Source organism: Pongo abelii, chromosome 2, assembly GCF_028885655.2.
Source record: "Pongo abelii isolate AG06213 chromosome 2, NHGRI_mPonAbe1-v2.0_pri, whole genome shotgun sequence".
NCBI lineage: Eukaryota > Metazoa > Chordata > Mammalia > Primates > Hominidae > Pongo > Pongo abelii.
The window spans coordinates 188,417,454-188,442,206 of NC_085928.1; the positions used below are offsets into that span (position 1 = coordinate 188,417,454).

General features: G+C 37.0%; 1 long non-coding RNA gene across 1 annotated transcript in view; it reads left to right on the top strand.

Annotated features, from left to right (window-relative positions):
- Window positions 1–927: 927 nt before the first annotated feature.
- LOC103890314 (uncharacterized) overlaps window positions 928–24,753 on the top strand; it is a 38,099-nt gene continuing 14,273 nt past the window's right edge. Inside the window, exon 1 of the long non-coding RNA XR_654645.4 lies at window positions 928–1,102. This is a non-coding gene — a long non-coding RNA (uncharacterized LOC103890314). The remainder of the gene's footprint in view (window positions 1,103–24,753) is intronic.

Below are 24,753 nucleotides of genomic sequence, written 5' to 3' on the forward strand. Positions count from 1 at the left end.
GTGTCTTTCATAGAGCAGAAATACTTAATTTTAATAAAGTCCAGATTATCAATTCTTTCTTTCATGGATTGTGTCTTTGGTGTTGTCTCTAAAGAGTCATTGCCAAACCTTAGGTCACTAGATTGTTTTCTATGTTATCTTCTAGAAGTTTTGGAGTTACATGTTATACATTTAGATCTGTGATTGATTTTGAGTTAATTTTTTTAGAAGATGTAAGGTCTGTATCTAGATCCTTTTTTTTTTTTTTTTTTTTTTTTTTTTGCACGTGGATATGCAGTTGTTCCAGCACTATTTGTTGAAAAGACTATCTTTTCTCCATTGTATTGCCTTTGCTCCTTTGCCAAAGATCAGTTGAGTATATTTATGTGAGTTTATTTCTGGTCACTCTATTCTCAAAATATTACTTTTTCATCTTATTGCACATGGATAGAGACATCAAAAATGCCAATCATTTCAAAGCAGCGAAACTGCTCATGTTTTCCTGACTGGTTAATCTCCCCTCAGAACCAGCTATACATTGCTAGCATGATTATTTTTTCAGGCCTTTTAGCCAGAAATTGCTATAAAAATGGGTTTTTTTAAAACAACTCTGTTCTATTATTTGAGTTGAAAACCAAATTAAGCCATTTTAAACAGTTACTAAAATAAACAGGAGATTAAATTTCTATGCCCTGGTATAACTCTATATATCAGAGATGTCAAGAAGCTGCATTATCTTTGCACACTATATGCTATATTGATATGCAAGCATATGACATTCCTTGTTTATGCAGGGGAAAAACTAGTTTCAGTACATTTCTGGACTAAACATTTCTGGGTTAAAGTACAATTTCAGCATCTGAAAAGGGGATCTGTGAGCTATCCATGCTAACATGGGGAAAGTGTCAGAGGAGGAGCCCTTCCTTCCCTTCGTTGCCATTAGCACAGGTCTCCAGGGCACGTCTTTTCTCCTGGGTTTCTATGTTTGTTTTACTCACTGCCTCTCGTTCCTCTGCTTACGACGTTTTCATGAATAAGCCAGAAAATGGTCAGCACAGAAGCCTCCCTACAACCTGGAAAAATAAATGACCTTTAACTTTGAATATCACACAGACATAATGAGGTAAGTAATTTTTAAAAATAAAAAAATCAGTAGAATGATTTTTAAAGGAGTAGTGTTATCTTAGGTATTTCTATTGGCATATTGGCCTAACTTTTCCCACTTCTCAATAGGGAAATATGACTTAGCTGTGGTATCAAAACAAGAAATGTCATATGAGCAATTGATAAAGTATCCAGAAGTGTTATTGCCATATATACATATACATGGTAAAAAGCATAAGAAAAGCTAAAGGCAATCAAATTTGTTAATTACTGAGACCCTCAAACTTACTTTAGTCCTTTAATCTTTTACTTGCTGTCGTATCAGGTAAAAATGCATTTGACAATAAAAGTTAAATTTTTATTCCAAGATGTTGCTTGAGCGTCCCATTGTTTACTATCTGGAACAATCAGGGGCTGGAATCAACAAAAAACCCATGTTATTCAGGAATTGGTCACCTATTATAGTAGAAATGTCAATGCATGACACATGCATTTCAGAATAGGTTTATTTGAGCAATCTTGCTTTACCATTCTTTAAAATTATTGCCCTCTGATGTATCTTGAATATTTAGCTAATATTTGAATCCATATTAAAAAGTTAAAGAAACAAATGTATTTTGTTAAAAATCACCATAAAAATTCAGTTAAATAAGCCCCCAAACCAAAATTATCTCTCTCAAATCATACAACAATAATGGCTTAAACTGAGGGCCTGGCCCTGATTGTATGAAAGGCTTTTATTCAAGTAATCCAAGGCAACAGAGAAGAGCACTTGCTATTAACCTCACCATAAAAAGGCAGCAGGTGAACAAATACAATGATTGTTGTGGAAGAACAAATGCTAGGTGAATATGTATATTTATGAAATGTATATACATATTGAAAATGAAAATGTATATTTAGAAGTTGTCTCCAATCTCCTAAGTCATATCTAATATGCCACTGATTATATTTGTATGAGTTTTCTTATGAAATGAGCAATGCCAAGTGAGTCATAACACTGGACTTCAATATTTATAATGTTACATTTTGAGTCCGTCTTTGTTTAATGCATATTATCAGAAGAAAGTGTTTGAAATTACACCTTTTATAACCCATGTTCAAAGCAACTTCTCTGACATACAAATTATTTGAGTAATCTTAAAATAATGTGATGTACAGTAAAACTAGAATATCATCTATTGAGTTTTTACAAATATTTTTATTTTTTCCTCTATGAGCTTTTTTATAGCTTATAAGTGTTTCCTATAAAACATGATGTTATTTTCTCTAATAATTTAAAAGTGCTACATGAACTATTTCATTGTTTTTTAATCTGTTCCTTAAGTCAAATAGAAAGTCTTATTAAGAAAATCATTTATAAATTTAAATCCCTAAATTGGTAACCAGTAAAGTATAAACTCATTCTACTTTTATGAGTTCAAGTTTTACTAGTGTTCACACATAATGATCTGGAGATATAACTGTTTGTAGAGAGAAAATTCATGTATTTTCCAATGCTTTAAAAGTATTATGTAGAATGCAACAATAGTGTTCTGTTTAAATTTTATTGTATGATTTTATTTTAACCTGAAGAAACAGGGAATTCCTCAGTGCTAAAAATTTAAAATAGCATTAGCTTTACTTTTTTTTTTTTTTTAAAAAAAGGATGGTTACTATATTGGACATTTAATCTGGAAAATTCAAATCTAGATATATGGATTGAATGGTCCCTAAGTAGCAAATGGAGTCTATTTTAAATGGTTAATTTATTTTCAGGCATACACACTTCCTCTGCTATAAAATCCTTCAGTTTGGTCCAGTTCCATCTGTCTTTCTTGTTTGTTTTAAGTGACTGAAATAAAAATAATCACAGTTCAAGCTTTCCTTACCTACACAGGGAAGAAGGAAAGAGGGTACACCGCGGTGCCAGTCTGGTAATCATTGATGAAAAAGTGTCAGGGAAGAGCAGTCACCTATGTTTGTTCAAGGAAAGCTGACCCTGGGAAACAATATTAAATATTTTATAGACCAGAAGTCCTACTTAAGGATTAAAAAAATCAATAAACATTCTACCCAACATGTTTGTTGTAATAACACGGCATATATTGCTGACCATACATCATCACTTTCTCTTGCCTGCAGTGCTTCATTCAAACATTTGCACATTTTTCCCCAAATGTGCACTGAATTTCACTAAATAACAGAATCATTACCAACATAATAATCAGCTTAGGATCACTAGATATGTAACTAAAATTATTTAATGACACATTCCTTTAGAAATTATAACTGTACTAAAGTCCATTCTTCTCTCTGAAAAATTTCTTTTGATCACTAGAGCTTGTAGACACTAATATGTGACTGCAAATATAAGAGTTCTCAAACATGAAAATTTGTATGTACACAAAGTATTGAAAGAAATCTTTTAAAACATGAATTTGGTTTCTATGTCTGGAGGTGGATACTAAAAAGTGTAAAACATGATCCCTGGCACTTAGCAGTTGATGATCTGGTTGGAGGAACCCAGGAGAGTACACGGGAAATAAATGATGATTAATGGCAAAACCAGAGATAATAACAGTAATTTCCAAAGGAGTTTCAGAAGGTGAAAAATGTAGGTTAACACCTCAATAAAGGCCGTGGGTACTTGAGAGGAATTGTAGCATTATGTGGACACCCAAATAGGATCTGAACAAATTGAGGGGAAAAAGAGGATAAGTTCAAATGTCACCTCCAGAGCTACTAGCTTCTTTAGGTTTCCATCTAATGCTTTCCAAGCAATGGCACTTGTTGCAATATATTGTAGTTAATTGCTTACTCCCTCTCCCAACACACTCTCCTTACATCCTTATGAATTACTAAAAGGCAGAGCAGGATCTTCATTTTTGTATTTCCAGAGTCTGAAGGTTCTCAATAAACATTTTTTGAGTGCATTTTTGAGTGATTACAAAGCAATACAAGCAAAAGCACAGGGCAGAAATAAGCACAGCATGTTCTGATTTCATTGAAAGTACTAGCTGTGCAAAAGAAAGAATTTTATGTTGCAGATAATAGAAGATACGTCAAAATAGTTCAGGAGAAGTCAGATCTTTGAGGACCTTTCTTGTCTAGATGAGCATTATCTTCTCTTTGCTGGATTCATGACTCTAATTTCTCTTGGTCAACTCAGTCCCATTATCTCCCAACCTTCTGTGACCAAAAGGTAACACTAATGAGATCTGAGATCCTCCTTTGGTATCAATCCTTAGGCTTCATTCTGCCCCCTACCTGTGACATACAAAAGTGAATTTTATAAAGATTAATCTGGCCAAGTACAGAATGAGTTAGAGAACTAAGAGCTATTGCAAAAGACCTGTCTAGAAGACAATACTGGAGAAAGTTTTAAGGAAAGCCACTATAGAGGAATAATTTAAAAAATTGGTATTGATAAACTGTAATACAGGATATCAAAGAAAGGGGAGCAGTTAAATAGACTCCAAATTTCTATGAGAGAGTAACTGTGCTGCTGACAGATGTAAATGTAGGAAGAAAACTCTAATGGGTCTGCTACAAGGAAAAGATGGCAAGTTTGTGTAAGGCATGTGGAGCTGGGGATGATGCATTGACACATAGTGGAAATATATTAGAAATATGAGGAGGTACACGCGGAAGTAGAAATGACAATCTAAATATAGTGGAAGTTGACGCTGCGAGTATGAGTTAAGACTTTAAACACAGAAGAGAGCTCTGGACCAGGAATTTTAAAAGTATCTGAATGATATCAGCGTCTTTAAGTCGTGCTCAATCTCTTATCTGTAGATTGAGGATAATACCTCTTCTCTTTACCTCATGGGGAAGATTTAAAAATGAAATGGGGATAAGACTATTTAATAACATAAGGCATTTTGTATTATTTTATGTTTATTTAATATTTTATGGGAAACACAATAATCATAGCAACAACACTTAATTGGAACAATTGCTAAACTCAAGAAAGTCACGTGGTTTGTTAGTAAGTGTAGACAGTAATTCATTTGCTGTCTTGTATATAAATTGTCTAGATTCATTTTTGCTTCTCATGTATGCAGTTAAAATGGTGCTCATAACTAAGTAGATGTTTCAGTGAAATACCCTACCATGGCCACATTTAATATATTTCTCTGATGCACTTAACTTTTGTTCCCAGTGTCATGAAATGCAGTCTACAGAATAGTACTCTCATCTTATACGTTACACATACCCTCATTGTTTACAGCTAGTTAAGTATTTATACCTGGAACCTCTCTTTGATGAGCCCTTTGACATTTTACTCTTCTCATTTTCAGAAGTTCCCTTTCTTCTTCCTTCTCTGACTTCTTTTGTCCTGGAGCTCCATTTCAATCTCCCAACCTTTGTGAGCTCATCTCTGATGTCTCATTAGCATTTTTCGTACAATATCTCAGGGATCTTAATACTCAGGCAATTTTTGCGTTTCTTCAAAACTTTTAAATATTTGAGTAAGTAGCTAAATATTAACAATGCATAAATTTTTAATACACATAAAATTAGTAGAAATACGAACTCTTTTTAGATGATACATTTTAATGTTATGTAGTAGAAATTCTAAGCTGATTTTTAAAAAAATTTTATTGATACATAATAATTATACATTTCGTGGGGGTACATGTGGTATTTTGATAAATGCATACAAGGTGTAATGATTAAATCAGGGTTACTAGGATATCCAGCACCTCAAACATTTATCTTTTCTTTGTATTAGAAATACTTCGAATCTCTTCTTTTAGCTATTATGAATTATTATTAAATATCATTATTAACTATAGTAACCCAACTGTGCTATTGAACACCAGAACTTATTTCTTCTATCTGACTCTGTTTGTATTTGTTAACCAACTCTTCTTCATCCCCAACTGCTGAGACCAGCTCGGCTGGGGAGACCCTAACCCAGCAGTGCTAGAGGAATTAAAGACACACACACAGAAATAGAGAGGTGTGAAGTGGGAAATCAGGGGTCTCACAGCCTTCAGAGCTGAGAGCCCTTAACAGAGATTTACCCACATATTTATTAACAGCAAGCCAGTCATTAGCATTGTTTCTATGGATATTAAATTAACTGAAAGTATCCCTTATGGGAAACGAAGGGATGGGCCCGATTAAAGGAATAGGTTGGACTAGTTGACTGCAGCAGGAGCATGTCCTTAAGGCACCAATTGCTTATGCTATTATTTGTGGCTTAAGAATGCCTTTAAGAGGTTTTCTGCCCTGGGTGGGCCACGTGTTCCTTGCCCTCATTCCGGTAAACCCACAACCTTCCAGCGTGGGTGTTATGGCCATCATGAACATGTCACAGTGCTGCAGAGATTTTGTTTATGGCCAGTTTTGGCCAATCATAAGCAAAAAGAACAAAGTTGGAGGCCCCATGTTACTCAACTTCAAACTATACTACCGGGCTGCAGTAACCAAACAGCATGGTACTGGTACAAAAACAGGTACCAGGAGTACAAAGAAGAGTTGATGCTATTCCTATAGAAACTATCTAAAAAATTAAGGAGAAGACACTCTATTCTGATAGTGAGCTCAGAAATAAGGCTGCATATCTACAACCATCTGACAGCTTGTCGTCTTTGATAAAGCTGACAAGCATTCTTTTTTCTCTGTATCCTCACTGGCATTTGTCATTTTTTTTGATAATAGCCATTCTAACTGAGGTAAGGTGATATCTCATTGTAGTTTCTATTTGCATTTCCCTGATAATGTGATATTGAGCATTTTTATATATACTTGTTAGTCATTTGTATGCCTTCTTTAGAGAAAAGTCTATTCAGATCCTTTTTTTTTTTTTTTTACTGTTGAGTTGTTGGACTTCCTTGTATGTTCTGAATATTAGTAGCTTGTTGGATACATAGTTAGCAAATATTATCTTCCATTCTACAGGTTGTCTCTTCACTCTTGATTGTCTCCTCTGCTATGCAGAAGCTTTTTACTGTAATGTAATTTCATGTGTCCAGTTTTGTTTTTGTTGCTTGTGCTTTTGAAGTTTTAGCCATAAAATCTTTGCCTAGACCAATGTCCTGAAGTGTTTTATGATTTCTTCTAGTAGTTTTATAGGTTTTGGTATTACATTTTAGTCTCTAATTTATTTTGAATTGATTTTTGTATATGATGAGAGACAGGGATCTAGTTTTATTCTTCTGCATATGGATATCCACTTTTCCCAGCACCATTTCTTGAAAAGAGTGTCCTTTCCACAATGTATATTCTTGGTACCTTTGTTAAAAATCAGTTGGCTATAAATGTGTAAATTTGTTTCTGGATTTTCTATTCTTTTTCATTGGCCAATTGTCTGTTTTATATCAATACCATACTTTTGATTACAATAGCTTTGTATTGCATGTTGAAGCCAGATAATGTGACACTTCCACGTTTATTCTTTTTGCTCAGGATTGCTTTGACTATTAGTGGTTTTCTGTGATTTCATACAAGTTTTAGGATTGTGTTTTCATTTCTGTAAACAGTGGCATTGGTATTTTGATAGGGATTGCATTGAATCTGTAGATTGATTTGGGTAGTTTAGCCATTTTCATTAAATTAATTCTTCCAGGTCATGAGCATGGGATGTCTTTATATTCTTTGTGTGTGGCCTCTTCAATTTCTTTAATCAGTTTTTTTGTAGCTTTCATAGTAGAATTCTTTCACCTCCTTGGTTCAATTTGTTCCTAGGCTTTTTTGTAGCTATTTTAGGTGAAATTACTTTCTTGATTTTTTTTTTTTTTTTTTTTTTTGAGACGGAGTCTCCCTCTGTGGCCAGGCTGGAGTGCCCTGGTGCCACCTTGGCTCACTGCAAGCTCCACCTCCCAGGTTCAACTTTCTTGATTTTTCTTCCAGCTAATTTGTTATTGGTGTATAGAACTGCTACTGAATTGTGTATGTCAGTTTTGCATCCTGCAACTTTACCAAATTTGTCAGTTCTAAAAGTTTTTTGCTGGGGTTTTTAGTTTTTTCTACATATAAAATTGTGTTCTCTACAAAGAAAGACAATTTGGTTTCCTCTTTTTCAATGTGTATGTCTTTCTTTTTTTTTTTCTGTTGCCTGATTGCTCTGGTGAGGGCTTCCACTATTAAGTTTTTAGAGGATGAAAGTGGGCATCTTTGTCTTGTTCCAATTCTTAGATGAAAGGCTTTCAGCTTTTCCCCATTGAGTATGATGTTAGGTGTGGGTTTGTCAAAAACGGCCTTTATTATATTGAAATGTGTTCCTTCTATGCATAATTTGTTGAGATTTTTTTTTTCCTTTTAACAATTACATTTTAATATGACATATGACAGGATCATCACAACAAGCAAAGGATCACAATAGATCCTAATAAGGAGGCAAAGTTTGTTAACAGGCTTGTCTTGTTAATACAATGAAATACATTCAACTTAGATTTCTGTAATATATATTTAAATTTTTTTATTATTATGAAAGGATGTTGAATTTTATCAAATGCTTTTACTGTATCTATTAAAATAATCATATTTTTGTCCTTCATTTTGTTGATGTGAAGTATTACATTTATTGGTTTGTGTGTTTTAAACCATCCTGGCATCCCTGGGATAAACCCCACTTGATAATGTTTGACTCCTATATCAGTGAGTTTCATACTTTGTGTGTTTTCATTATGGCAAATATCATCCTTTCACTTCCACATATAGTACCTCTGTAAGCATTTCATGCAGGGCCAGTCTAGTGATGGTGAATTCTCTCCGTCTTTGTTTATATGGAAAAGATTTCATTGCAGTTTTTAAGGATAACTTTCCTGGGTAAAAGTTTTCTTGGCTGGCAGCATTTTTTTGGTCAGCAATTTGAATATATCATCCTACTCTCTCCTGATCTGTAAGTTTTCCATTGAGAAACCAGCTGTTAGTCTGATGGGAATCTCCATATATGTGACTGGACTCTTTTCTCTTGTTGTTTTTAGAGTTGTCTCTGTCTTTGAATTTTGACAGTTTGCCTATAACGCGCTTTGAAGAAGACCTTTTTGAGTTGAATCTATTTGGGGATTTTGAGCTTCCTGTCTCAGACTGTCTATGTCTCTTGCAAGAATTGAGAATTTGGGCCACTAGGTGACATATGTAAGCACCAGCAGTGGAGGATCCAGGTGAGTGGGTCCTCAAGCCTCCAAGAAGCATGCTCAGGTGCCAGCAGTGGCAGCAGTGGGTCAGGTGGGTAGGTCCTCAGACCTTCAGGTGGTGTGCATGATATTGGAGTGGCAATAGTGGGGAGGCAGGCTAACCTTGGGATTCCAAGTGGCATACATGGGGGCCAGAAGTGGTAGCGGCCAACTGGGTAAGTCAGTCCCCAGGTTCCTGGGTGGCTTGCATGAGTGGGTGCCAGTGGTATTGGCAGTAAGCTTAGCAGGCTGCTCTTTGGTCTCTCAGGGGGTATGTGCAAACATGAGTGGCAGTTGGGGTAGGCCTATCTTTAGGCCCCTGGATGGCTTGCATGTGTACCAGTAGTGGCAGGCAGAGCTGGTCAATTTGTAGGTCCCCTGCACAGTATGCATGGGCGGTGGCAGTAGGTGGGATAGACCACCCTCAGGCCCCAGACAGTATGCATGAGTGCCTGCAATAGCAGGCACGGCAGCTCCTTGGAAGATGTACACAGGCACTGGGAGGCAGGGCAGACCTGTCCTCAGGCTCCTGGATGGCGCATGCAGGCACTGGTGGTGGCAGGTGTCATAGATGAATCTCCAAGTCTCCAGAAGATGTGTCCAGGTGCCAGCAAAGCCAGCAGCATATGGGCCAGGCCCATCTTTAGGCTTCTGGATGGTGCACACAGGCGCTGGCAGTGGCTGTCAGGGTAGGAAACATAAGACATTTTGCAAATATATACTGTTATTCTTCTCCATACTTATTTCCCTGCCCCACCCACGATCATATTTCATAATAAAAATAAATACATCATCATATGATTATTAGAGTAATAACATTAACAAGTAAGTAATCACAAAAACACATACTTATTAATATGCAAATAGATCTAATTTATGTTCTACTCTGTATCGCAGAGATAAAGAAGAAATCTAAAATAATATGAGATAAAACATAGAAAAGCAATCTTGTTTCTGTAGTTTAGTAAGTGCTAAGTATTGTGCAATGAGAGTTATATGCATTATTTAATTTAATCTTCATAGCAACTCTATAAAGTAGAAATTATCCTGTTATGTCAATGTAATATGTAAGCATTTAGGTAACTTTTCTATGGTTCACATAATTAATGCCGTATCATCATCTCATCTAGGATGACAGTAACATTACTGTTTTATTTAGCACTCATGGTGACAAAAATATGGCGAATTAGACTACAACATGCCATCAATTACAACATCGTGCCTCAATTTCAGAAATATTACATGTACAGGAAAAAAATGCATCTTGTTAATTGATGAAATATTATAATTGATAGCTATGAAATCCTTTTTTGATTTCAATCAATACACAATACCACTTCCCAAAAGAAAAATGATTTATAAATCCCTGTTTCAGCGGTGTCATTGTTTCTCTAATACTTGGTACCACAATCAGCTAGATTTGGAGTATGGTCCAATGAGCTTTAAGCCAAACAAGCAAGGAGACATATATTGTTTCACCAGCTATACCCCATTTTATTTCATGGTATTTCCCATTAAGAAGAATCATGGCAGGATCTGAGACTCAAAAGCTGTTCTAAACATTAGACCACTACTGATATTGCTGAAATTTTTTGAAATATAGCCAGAACAGCTCTTCTGTGATAAGAAAGAATCAAGTGTCCAAGAGAGATTTAGAAATGACTGAAAATTTTCTCCCAAAGAAGAGAGACCATAATAACCAAATAATTTGTCAAACAGATGTCTGGTTGGCTTCATTAAAAGTCTTATAATCAATGAGGATTCAAGATATATTTTGTTGCATTACTAAATGAGGGTTTTCTTTTTCCATCATGATCCCAAAAAGTAAACACTGAGAACCCACACAACACAAAGAATATTTGTTTGGCTTTACAAAGTGTATTGAAAATTATTTCTGTTATTTAACTCACATATTGTCACTTTGAAATTATATCTCCCCTCCAAGTACTAACCATGGCAGACCCTGCTTAGCTTCTGAGATCAGATGAGATTGGGTATGCTCAGGGTGGTAGGGCCAGAGACACTTTGAGATTATGTCTACAAAACAATCAATAAAGGTACTACTGAAGCCGCTTGTGAACCGTGTACCGCAAATGAGAAATTATACTATCAGTTGCCAACAAAATATTTTCACAAAGCATCAACTACGCTCAGTCTCTCTAATGCTGTCCCCAACCTCCAGTCCTCTCTAAGACTACACACCTGAATACAATTAGAAGGAGCTGGTGTCACCTCAGATATCACCACTCAGCCTAGTATATACTTCAGATCCCTTAGACATGTTAGGTGAGGGACCACAAAAGGCCATGAGACAAACCAACAATGAAAGGGAAAGGGAAGGGGAACACATTCATCTCAGTTATTTACACTAAGTTAAAAATCTCCAGATAGAATCACGGGTGTTTACCTGATTTATACAAGACTGTGAACTCCAAAAGGGCAGTGCTGGGACCCACTCATCTGTATTCCCAGAGTTTAGCATAGGGGAGACACTCAGTAAAAATTGGATGGGGCCAGGCGTGATGGCTCACACCTGTAATCTCAGCATTTTTGAAGACTGAGGTAGGATAATTTTGAGACCATCCTGGCCAATAAAGCAAGACCACATCTCTATAAAAAAATTAAAAGTGTACCAGGCATTGTGGCACACACCTGTAGTCCCAAAATCCTGATCCTAATAGTCATGTAGGAACAATCCAACTCAGTTTTGCATAACTAACCCAATATAACTTAAAAGAATTTTTGACCAGGGGTTTTATGACAAATTAATTTATTAAGAATAATCAAAGTCACACTTTTTAAATGAGAATATATCACATTTACATATCTATGATAAGCTCTAAGAGATAACTTAAGGATATTCAGTGGGTTATGCTATCAAACTCCAGATTCTTTTGCACATATAATAACCCATAACAAGTGGAGCAGGGGAGTAGCTATTATCCTCTGATAGCTCCCATGCTATTTTTTGTTTCAGTTGTCAGCAACTGAGATGCTCATGCCTGATTTCAGAGCCCTCCTTACTAATTATTGGTCTTGTTTACTTGCTTTTTGTGTTTTAAGTATTATATTTTATCACATTTTCAAAACATTTTATGCTCTTGGCGATGCTTTTATACATAGTTCTTGGGATATAGTTGGTGCTTCCATAAACATTTTTGAATGAAGGAATAAATGAGTAATTATACTTGTGCTGTCAAAAACTTCTTAAATGCTAGCCTCTCTGAAGACAAGAGCTACAACTTGGTAAAGCAGTGCAATGTGTACAAAAAAATTTCTATAGGAACCTTTATGATTCACAATGAATTTTTATGAACAGCATTTCATTTCATTCTTATGATAGCCTTGTGACTGACATGAAAGTAAACACATTACATCATAGTAAGTGGTAGTATGTATAAGACACAGAGGAAGGAATGATGGACTCTATCTGGGAAGGCATCCTGCAAGTGTTGACCTGCAAATTGAGTTTTGAAGGCAAAATAGATTGCTTTTAGGTAGGCCTGAGCAGGATAGACATTCCAGACAGAAGGACGAGCATGTTCAAAGGCAGATCAGGCATCATTATTCCCACTTATTGAAGGCTTAATGCCCAGTTAGTGAGTGATAGGTAGGACTTGAATCTACTTCTGATTTTTAAGTCCTGCATTATTTCACTACATTTTATTATACTTCTAGTTCATTTAGTATTAGCCAATCAGTTGGTACACCTGAAAGATAGGAACTGAAAAACAGCTACAGGCTTCCTCAGAAATAACTTGTTGGGGCACTACAGTAAAATCCATAAAGAAGAAAATTCAAAGATAGGTAATAATCTGTGAAAATAAATCTAGGTGACAACAGGAAATAAGGACCCAACATCAGAGGCAACCAACTGAAGGAAATCAAACACCTAATAGATGCCCTGAATAAACATAATAACAATAGTAATCCTGAAAATAAGTCACTGTAAGTATCCAACTTTGGAATACACCCCAGGAGAAGATTAAATAAGTCATGATGAAAACAGACCAATTAGGATTCCACTAAAAAGAAAATATTTTATTTTTTAAAAACCACACTAAGTTAATAAATATTTTTAAAAATCATTATATAAAACCTATTAAAATATCCTCACATCCCACAGTAAACATTGTTTTTGCTATAAAAATGTGAAAATATTTTTATAATTTTCCTTTTTAAGTTATTTGGATCTGACTAGTTTATTTAATTTATGATCATCAAATATCCAGCAATCATAGTACATGCTTCAGAATTCTTGTAAGTGAGGAAACTTAACTTACAAATTGTTTTCAAATATTATAAAATGTTTATAAATATTAACTATTAATCAAGCTTATATAATATTACATTTTAAGGCTACTAGGTATTTTTGAATTAATATCACCATGATTTTTCATATTTAGGGGCCGGTAAATTGTATCTTTCACATCTGCTAAAAAAGCCATAAATCCCTGGCATTATATCTGTATGTCCACCTTGGCCAGTATATAATAAGGGACCTACTTAAAAATTTATATATGTACATATGATGTGTGCAGATTTAAAGCAATGAATCTAAGTTACAGGGTGAGGTATACTCTTCTATTTTCAAAATATTTATATTTTATTTTAATATTTTACCTGATTTTAGTAACAGATTTCTAATCTTAAGAGGCATAGCATCCAGGTATACTATTGCAGCTTCTTTCCCTATGGCTTACAACATTTTCAAATGCAGAGCCGACCTTTTGTCATTTACATACAACTCTACTTACAGATAGTAGGATAGTAGGATACATACAAACTATGTGATGTGGTTTGGATGTCTGCCCCTCCAAAAGTCATGTTGAAATGTGATTTCCAGTGTTGGAGGTGGACCTGGTTGGAGGTTTGGATCATGGGGTGGCGGGGGGGTGGTTCCTTCATGAATGGTTTAACACTATCCCCTTGGTGACAAGTGAGTTCTGACTCAGTTCACAGGGGATGTAGTTATTTAAGAGTCTGGGGCCAGGTGCAGTGGCTCATGCCTGTAATCCCAGCACTTTGGGAGGCCAAAGCAGGCAGATGACCTGAAGTCAGGAGTTCAAGACCAGCCTGGCCAACATGTAGAAACCCCATCTCTATTAAAAATACAAAAATTAGCCGGGTGTGGTGACAGGCACCTGTAATCCCAGCTACTCGGGAGGCTGAGGCAGGAGAATCACTTGAACCCAGGAGGCGGAGGTTGCAGTGAGCAGAGGCGGAGGTTGCAGTGAGCAGAGACAGGGCCACTGCACTCCAGCCTGAGTGACAGAGGGAGACTCTGTCTCAAAAAGAAAAAGAAAAAAAAGAGTCTGGGACTTACCCCTTCTCTCTTTTTCTTGCTCCCTCTCCTGCCATGTGACTTGCTTGCTACCCTTTTGCCTTTTGCCATGATTGTAAGCTTCCTGAGGCCCTCACCAGAAGCAGGATGCTGGAGCCATGCTTGCACAGCTTGCAGAGTCTTGAGCCAATTAAACCTCTTTTATTTATAAATTACCCAGTCTCAGGTATTTCTTCATAGCAACTCAAGAACAACCTAATACACTATGTCAATAATCTTGCCATCCAGCCTTCCCCAAAAACTTTCTATCAGAAGCATATAGTAGGAGATTTTAACAGGAAGGGAATTTAATTTAACTATAAATGAGATTAAGTCCCAGCTCATGCACACATCTAAGCAGATTTTGTGAAGAAAGAGTTTTTGTGGGGGAAACACCTTATTCAAAGTATGAAGACATTCCTGTTTGAATACTTTAAAATAGTGTTCTAAGTTTAACCTGAAAAGCCAATTATCCCAGAAAACACCCAGGAAATCAGTGTGAAGACAGGCATCAAAATTAAGCTACCAATATTTCCCTATTCTTACCAGTTATTTCTTTTTTGTTTCTGACTCTGACCAAGAAATGGAGCAACAACAGAAATCATGTCTTGTCTGGATACATCTTTCCATCAGACTTGTATTGAAGCCCTGTAATATTACACAGGACTACAGAGTAAGCATCAACAGTGACAGTGGGTGGTACCTCAATTAATAGACATTCATTCACGTATTTATTGCTCATTGATAGTGAGAATGTGGTCTGTTCTTAATGCTTGTGATACAGAGGCATCTCTGCCCTAAAGAAGCTCAAAATCAGGTATAAAGCTATGAATCAATTATTTATAAATTGGAATCAATATATCAACAAAGAAAGTGATAAATATAAAGTAGAAGCCTGTACAAATGTAGAGTCACAGAACAGAGAAGAAAGAGATTAATAACATTTGCAGAGACTCAAGGAAGAATCATTAGAAAAGGTAATATTTCTTCTAAGCATGTAAACATGAGCATGAGTTTACCAGAAGAGGGAAAACTCATTCCAGGCAGAAAGAAGACTGTATGCAAAGGCCCATGGCTTGAAACATAACTAGTGTATTTGGGGAACTTACATTTAGCTTGGGTTTCCTAGAGCTGGGAATACACATGTCTATTGAACACTTGAAATGTGTGTAGTATCAAAAGTTAATTAACATGATAATATTCTGGGTAAGCTATTGTTGTTTGGAGGTATTTCTTTTATTTGGTTAGTTGGTTTTTCCTCTCTTAATGTGGCTACTAGAAAATGTTAAATTACATATGTAACTTGAATTATATTTTTATTGGACAAAGCTATCATAGAGTGTAGAAAACGAAGAACTAATTATGAGAGATAAAGGTGGATTAACAGGCAGGGGCCTATTATGAAGAGCCTTTTGTGAAGTGAAAGATAGTCTCAACTTGCTCTCCAGAAAAATCTCATATAATAATCAAAGAACAGTCATGGGAGGTAGTGTGATAGGCACATTGCAGGGGTAGGAAAATCTTGCAAAACTCCTAGGAAGGCAAAAAGGAGAGGATTGAGGCAAGACTCCAAAGGTAATCACCACTTAGGTGGATAGATCGGCATAATGAGAAGAGGAAGATTAGTTGGACGGAGTGATCACAGCCCAGAGCATAGCATATATCATTTTACAGTGGCTTGCATCACAAGTTCCATCATCCAATTATTAGGACTTTGTATTTCCCAACAGAAGCAGGAAATAGTGCCTGGCTGCACTCCAGACACCGTAACTGCAGGTTACACTGGGCCTCGTAACGGCAATGTGACTTTACTTAATGAACACTCTTCCCATCATTTAATACCCAACTTGGGAATAGACCTTATCTTGGCCGATAACTGGTCATGCTCTCCAGGAACAAGCAGAAAATTGAAGGAAGTGATATTTTCAAGGCAGCAGATGGCACTCTTTTCTATGATTCAGTACTAAAAGTTTCAATGAAAGAAGCTCTGTCTCCTATAGAGAATCAAAAATTTAAAAGACTGCAGCACTTTTCAGGAAAGTGAGGGATGCTTGGTTCTGAAGTCTAATCTACATAGAAATGTTCATGCCAAGTTCTAGAAATTTATTTATTCTAAGGAAATGATTTGAGAGAAGGAGGGCATGGAAAACATATGCATAATAATGGGCATTGCAGCACCATTTATAAAATTAAAAGCAATATAAATACTCATAGATAGGATATGAGGAAGTTTTTGTCCATGTAGTTAATATAATATAATACAATATAATATAATAATATAATATAATTAAACCATAAAAATGATAGCAGTTGAAAAATGCTTCTTGGCTAGATACAGTAAAAATGGTATTATATAAAACAATCTTTGATCTGTAAATATATAAAAATATATGTATTATACATGTACATATATACACACAGGAATATTAGACTGAAATTTTTCATACAAAAATGAACAATTGTTTAAGGGTGCTGGGATTATTAATGCTCTTGTTTTTCACATTTCAAGTAGTATCTAAGTAATTGCCTAAATATGACAGCATAGCTTCCCCTCCTAAGAGAGACTTACCCAGGAAGCACCAGGGTAATCTGTGCTTTAGGTAATTTTGAAATAGGGAAAGAAAGTTAAAGTAGTCAAAGACTCACCAAAGCTCTACCAGGTGGTCAGGCACTGGAAAAATTGACCTAGCATAGTGTCTAGAGCTAGCTTTCTCTAGAGTTGCTGTTGGACCTGATGCAGCATTTCTTACCTTCCTTGAGGATGCTGTTAAGAAAGAACTGGCTACTCGAAAGTGAAGCTCTGGTGTTTCGATTCCAGAGCTTGCATCCAAAAAGTACATGAGGTTGTCATGATGGATAGTTGTTGGAATAACCATTGTTCTCACTGGCCCCTAGAAAGGGATCTGTGGCTCTGCAATGGGGAGAAAGACAGGTTGCTGTTTGCTTCTCATGTCAGCAGTATGGCTCAGAAGGAAGCACAATAGCCGCAGTCACCCCAGGGAAGTATGAGGCACAGTCTCCAAACACCACTGAGGCATGCTGCTGCAAGATTCATTCTGCCTTAGGGGAGGCAAGACAAGGCTGAATGTGCAATGTGTAACTACCATTCGCTGAGCCTCCATTGTTAAGCAATCTTTTTGTCAGGTACTTTACGCATGTTAAACGCCCTAGCTTCAGAGCAACTCTAGATGGTTTTACAAGCCCCACTTTGCCCAGGAGGAAACTGAGACCCAGAGAGATTGATTATTATATCCAAGCTTTCTTAATAAGAAAATTACTGAGTTGAAATGAAACTCAGTTATCTGATGCCATGCTCTTTTCACAACACTACATGAATGCAAACGGTCCCCTCTCCTGAAACCTGGCGTACAGTGGCTCCTGGAGAAGCTTCTCCTTAACTGTAGACTCTGAAGGGCTAAAGAAATGAGAGCACAACAGAATATTGAGTTTCAAGTTACTCAGAACTCCCTCAGGAAAACTTCCTTGTTTTACAAATGCGGAAAATAAACCCCAAGGGGATAAGATTCTATTTTAAAACAACATTTGTACAGTACTGTTATGGGCTGAATTATGCCTCCCCAAAATTCATATATTGAACCTCTATTCCCTAGTACCTCAGAATATGACTGCATTTGGGGTAAGAGTCACATTTAGGTTAGTTTTTATAAAATGAAAGAGTTGTATAATGTCAGAGAACAGGCTTTCATTCTAAATGAGAATCTTTCTCCTTCTGAGGTTAAGCTAAGTAAAATGTCTTTTGGGCAGAATCACAGAACATTAGAGACTACTTGTTGAGATTATCTCACTTCTTTTCATTGTCTAGATGAATACATAGGACCAAAGAGAAAGACTTTTTTGCACTTATTGTACCAAGATACGTTCCTTTCTTTCATGAAATTGAGAGAACTAGAAAATAACAAGTAATTGGCAGCACTTAGTGTCACTATTGCTCTTATGCATTTAACTATAAACAGAAGGGAGAATATTTTTAATGTTTTCTTTATTTAAAAAAGAAATACTACAAACAAGTTGATATTCTTGTGTCACAATAAAAATCCTCTGTCTGTTCCCAATTTGTCAAAAGCACAAGAATTTTCAAGCTCTCAACAGGACCCTTAGAATTTCATCATTTAAAAAAAATGTTGTTTCTATTGAGAGTGCTTCTCAATTATGTCCAGTAGGTGGCATAACTTTAACCACACAAAGCAAGAAAACCATGAAAAAGCCAGAATAATTCTGATACAGATCAGAGACTCTCAAATGTTGGTCTTCAGACTAGCAGTATCACCATCATCTTGGAACTTGCTCAAAATGCAGATTCTTAGGCCCTACCCCAGACCTACCGAATCATAATCTCTAGGCCCCAACAATTGTGTTTTAATAAGTGATTATGTTGCATGCTAAAAGGTGAGAATCACTGAGATAGAAAATCAAGCTTGCATGAAAATCACACAATAGTTTTTCACATTGAGGCAACATGATAATATAAATTTCAAACGTTATTTCCTAATGAATGCAATGTTCTCTTTTCAGAGTCAATAGCATGGACAAACCTCAATCATCAATATCATTTCTGTTGGCCTTATTAATTACTTACTATGGGCCTAGTATTTCACCAGTGTCAACTCATTTACTCTTTATAACAACCCGGCATGGCCAGTGCTCTTATCTCTCTTTTTATAGATGAAGAAATAGAGGCTTCGATGTCACAAGACTGCCTCTTATCACACAGCAAGTAAATGAGAAGACAACTCAATATCGGAGAGGTCTTGACACCAAAGCCCTTGCTTTTCTTCTTTATGCCCATGTAGGGTTGTCATATTTAGCAAATAAAACTACAGAACATACAATTAAATTTTAATTTCAGACAAAAAACGACTTTTTTAGTATACATCCCATGCAGTATTTGAGACATACTTACACTGAAAATGTTATTTGTTACTTACCTGAAATGTGATTTGATTAAGAATAATTTTATCTGGAAACCCTATCCCGTTGTCTCTGTTTGCATTACAATCAGTTGCAGAAAAAAGAACTAGAAAATAATCTTTCTTAAGGGTTATTAGGAATAAATCTGAGCTTGGGCCTCACTCCAGAAGCTGCAGTTTAACATCAGTCCCAGGTGATTTGTATGCACATTACTGTTCAAGGAGCAGTGGCCTTAGAATGCTTACAATCCAGAATGACTGCGGTCTAGAGCTAGGGACCAAATTTAAAGACCCCTCCAGACCTGAGAGTCTATGAATCTATGAGGGAAGTGAATGTGAGATAGAATAGCAGTTTACTATTTCTTGCACTTACTTAAAATTCTGATACAACTTTATATGAGGCAATAAAAATATTTAAAAATCAATAAATATTTTCTTTATAGAATTACAATACTTGATTAGGTTTTTGAGGATAGGAATAAAATTAAGCAGAATTTTACAATTCTTTTGTAAAGCATTACAAGAAATATCTTTAACATTGGATTTGAACTCTCTTCAAATCAAGTCACAAACAGAATATTTACAGCAGAAATAATGCTACTCATTTTATAAGTAAGAATACTTTTGTTTAAATCCATAACATCAAGTATGAGATGCAGAGATAGTAAAATAATTTCCCAAATGATACAAGTACTTATTCATTCCATGTTTATTGAACACCTGGGGGAGGTGAAAGGTGAAGGTGTGTTATGATAAACATATGCAATTCATGTGGGATGTTATGGTACTCCTTTATGCAAAACTTTAAATAAATGGTCAGTTCCAGGAACCTGCTTCAAGTTGCTAAGACAAGAATGACATCCAGGCTGGGCGCAGTGGCTCATGCCTATAATCCCAGCACTTTGAGAGGCCGAGGCAGACAGACTATGATGTCAGGAGTTTGAGACCAGCCTGGCCAATACGGTGAAACCCCGTCTCTACTAAAAATACAGAAATTAGCTGGGCATGGTGGCGCATGCTTGTCGTCCCAGCTACTCAGGAGGCTGAGGCAGAAGAATCACTTAAACCCGGAAGGCGGAGGTTGCAGTGAGCTAAGATCGCACCACTGCACTCCGGCCTGGGTGACAGAGTGAGACTCCGTCCCCCCCCCAAAAAAAGAGAATGACATCCAACAGTTCCTCCTGCCATGCCTACAAAAATCATTACAGCTCAAATAAACATATGGGTCAGCTCATTTAGCAGACATGTATTAATTTCCTACTATGTGCCAGGCTTTAAAGAATGGGCTTGTATGTGAGAAAAAAGGGACAAGGAAATATCGTTGTGTGCCATGATCCAGTGGACTAGGAATGATGGTATTATCCAGGACAGAACCTTGAAATGGAGAGAGACGTGTGTGCGTGTGTGTGTGTGTGTGTGTGCGTGTGTGTGTGTGTGCCCACGTGTGTGTATGGGGTTGGTGAAGAGAGGTTGGATACAACATCAGGAAGCCAGGCTGGGGGATCTGATTAGAAAACCTCTGCAGTCTCCAGTCTTGGACTTACTATCTTTGCCTTGCCTCTAGCCACAGTTAAAGAAAAGTAATTCGTTTCCATCTGCCTGGTTTTAAATAACTGGAAAGTCTTTCTGCTTTAATTCATATGCATTTGCCATATTTTTTTCTCTCTGATATTAATTTGCACACAGCTTAGAAAAAGGTACTTCATTAACTATTAACCATGGTACTTAAGAAGTTGGGGACTTCCAAATCCTTAATCACATTAAAAATATATAAATCCACCTATCTTCATATTTGGCCCACAGAGGTTCACATTATGAAAAGAGTTTTAGTGATTTATTTGGTCTCGAACCCCGAGGTTCTGTTTTTCTTAAATCCCTATGAACAGTCTACATTTTGGACACAGAACAAATAAATGTATGTTGCATTTTCTCACTGAATCCACAGGGTTATTAAAATGTGTACTTATTCCCCAAATAATCCAAGCTCAAGCACTTGAATAAGAATACCTCAAGGCTTTCCTCTTTCATTTGCTTTGTGGAAAGCAACTACAAGGCAGGGATGAGTCAGCATGTGTGTCCAGCTAGCAGGAATAGGCAGTAGCCCTGGTTTATGCTAAGTCATAGGGGAATTTTGCAGTCATTTTGTGCTGCACTGTCCAGGTTTTTCAACATCAGTGGAACCTTTTGTGTTTTACCCACTGTATGGAAAAATCCATGACTGTCCTAAGAAACCTGAGAACAAACACCCATCTGCCTGTCCTTCCAACACAGGCTATTAACCACAGTAGTATGTACCCTGTTCTGGGCTGATACTTAACATTTTGGGTTTTCATCCTTACAAATTTACGTAAAAATATGTGTGATTATCTCAATTTGACAGAGAAAAAGAAAACACAAGGTCAATCAGCTAACCAATGGCAAGGGGAATCTAACAGATCTGTCAAAAGCCAAAGTTAGTTTTGTGTTCACTAAGATTTACTACTTCCTTACTCCATAAAAAATGTGATAAAAAAACAAATGAAAAAAAAGCAGACTTGGAAGGAAAAGGTGATAACTGTGGCAAATGGGCAATATTAGGTTCGAGCATGGAGCAGGGTGGAGCTCAGAGCAAAGTCAGCCAGCCAGGCCTACTGATTATGTAAACATTAAAAGTGTTTATACCAGTGTTCATTAATCTCCATTTGCACCTGATAGGAGGTAATTCTCCATGGCATTTCTGTGAGTCTTGTGACAGCTTGTGTTTAGGATGATCTTTATAGCAAACAGCCTTGGAAAGTAGATATAGTGTCTAGTGTACCTCTCTAGGATAGAGAGAGGGAAGATTTGTTTCCTGACCAGGATAATACAGATAACTTCTTCCCCAGGGGACAAAGATTTGGCATGTTTTCTAGCATCCCTCCTGAGTGGCTTCCTAAGTTCAGTGTTGCTCAGCTGTGACACAACTCACAGCGTGTACAGTATCCACCAGGACCTGGCTTCACATGGGCCCAATGGAAACTGGAGGGTAAGGGGAGCTGAAGCCAACATGAAGCTCATGCTGCCTGTTGTCCCATGAGCAATCAGCTGAGTAAATCGATTTGTGTTCATTGTCTCCTTACCAATCAAACCTATGGAATTCTGCAGAGCTGACCTAAAACCTTCCTGATGCTGCTTAGGGACTGCTTGACAGCATGATCAGCTCCTGCATCCCCATCCCTTCTTCCACACTTCTTTGTCTTGTTCTGAGCCTGGGCTTCCTTGCCTCTGGCTTCCTGGTTAGGATTGGCATAATGGGAGGTACTGGGGGAGATGGGAAAATGGGAAGAGTGAGAGGTCAGGGTATTCATTCTTCTTGCTCCTTCTCTGCCACTGTGGCTACAGCTCCTGCTTGTAGTCTCTCTTTCATAGCCAGACTCTGGTAAAAACAGTGCTCTTGGAAAAATATTATGTCACTCTTGCTAGACCTTGGATATATCACTATTAAAACCTTTCACCAGCTGGGCACAGTGGCTCACGCCTGTGTCCCAGCACTTTGGGAGGCTGAGGTGGGCACATCAGGAGGTCAGGAGATCGAGACCATCCTGGCTAACATGGTGAAACCCCATCTCTACTAAAAATAAAAAAATTAGCTGGGTACGGTGGCGGGCGCCTGTAGTCCCAGCTACTCAGGAGGCTGAGGCAGAAGAATGGCGTGAATCTGGGAGGCAGAGCTTGCAGTCAGCCAAGATCATGTCACTGCACTCCAGCCTGGGCGACAGAGCAAGACTCCATCTCAAAAAAAAAAAAAAAAAAAAAAAAAACTTTCACCCTGCCAAAATCTCTATAAACAGCTTTCACAAAGCTATCTGCAGTAAACTATTTTGGATGTGCCACCTTGTTTTTTAAAAATAAGTTAAGGCAGTCTTTTATGTGTATGAAACAGGTTATACAAATATACATAAAAGACTGCTTTTAAAACCGTAAATTACCTCTTGTCCTCGTCATACTGAGTCTTTGCAGCCACCTTGGACCTCCATAAGGCAAAGGTACTTGTCTTAATTTATGGTACTCTCGGGAAGGCTTTGACTGGACTGTGTTATAAATGCATTTTCACCTGCTCCTGGCGATTTGTTTTGATGCCTGTAGAAGTCCTGTGGGTAGGCATGTTAATGGCCATGTTAAAGATGCCCTCTTTGTCAGCATGCATCTCACTGCACCTCCTCTCACAGATAGTTATGGTTCCCAGTGTGCAAATAATACACTTTAAGTCTTGGTATAGTTAAATAAATGTATAGAAAATTAAACAAGGACCACAGCATAAAAACTTTCTACATAAACTTAGATCATTTGAGGAAACTTCAAGTGAACTCAGAACCACAGTTTGTAGTTGGAAGAGATCTTCAAAGATGTTTAATAAAACTCTCTCATTGTACAGTTCATTTGATTCTTGGAAATCTAAAATCGCATGAATTCATTTTAGTCCCTGTCAAAATCATCACATTTTCCATTTTTTAAATATTATTTCTACAACGCAGCAGAAGAAATTACAAGAACAGTTCTAAAATTCCAAACTAATAGAAAAATGTATTATCCCAGTAGTACATATGAAGAGAAAATTACTAAGTGGTTTGTTTCCTTTTGTTGACAATAATTATGAAGATGAGGCTATGATGCTCATGCTAGGTCTCAAAGGATGAGCAGGTGTGGGCCAGGAGGATGAGACTGTGCAATGGCAGCTCAAGGAAAGCAGGCAACCTAGGCAAAGGCCGGGAAGGGAGAAAGAAATTGATGTATCCAGGGAGCTATAAGCAGGTCAGAGTTATAGGAGCATAAGCTAGAATTGAGGGAAAACAGAGGAGAGAAAGGTGAATGCCACCATTTAAAATTATCTGTTTCTAGCCACAGAGCCAGGTTTTCTCACTATAAATGCCTGCCAGCACTGGGCTGGAGAATAGCCAAGATCAAAAACACTCAGCTTCTCAATTGACCAAACAATCATGATTAACTATTTGAGAGCCTTATTTCCATTAATAGTTCTTTAGCACTTGCTGTGTGTCTAAGCACCATGACAAGTGATTCTATTGAAATCCTAAGTAATTTTGATATAAATTAAGTGGTCATTATGAACCAAGGTCAATGCATCTATTGAGCAGTTTCCATCACCAGTGTCTCTCCCAAGAGCTGGTTTTTTATTCTCTCCCATGAAGTCTAAATCCAAAAAGCATCTAGATCAATGCAGTTCAAGATAAAGGCTGGGCTCTACATGGATGAATGTGAGTTTGCACAAGGAGTTGTTTGTGGATAATTACCCTTTCCACAATCTACATCAGTAACTCCTAAAGCCTCA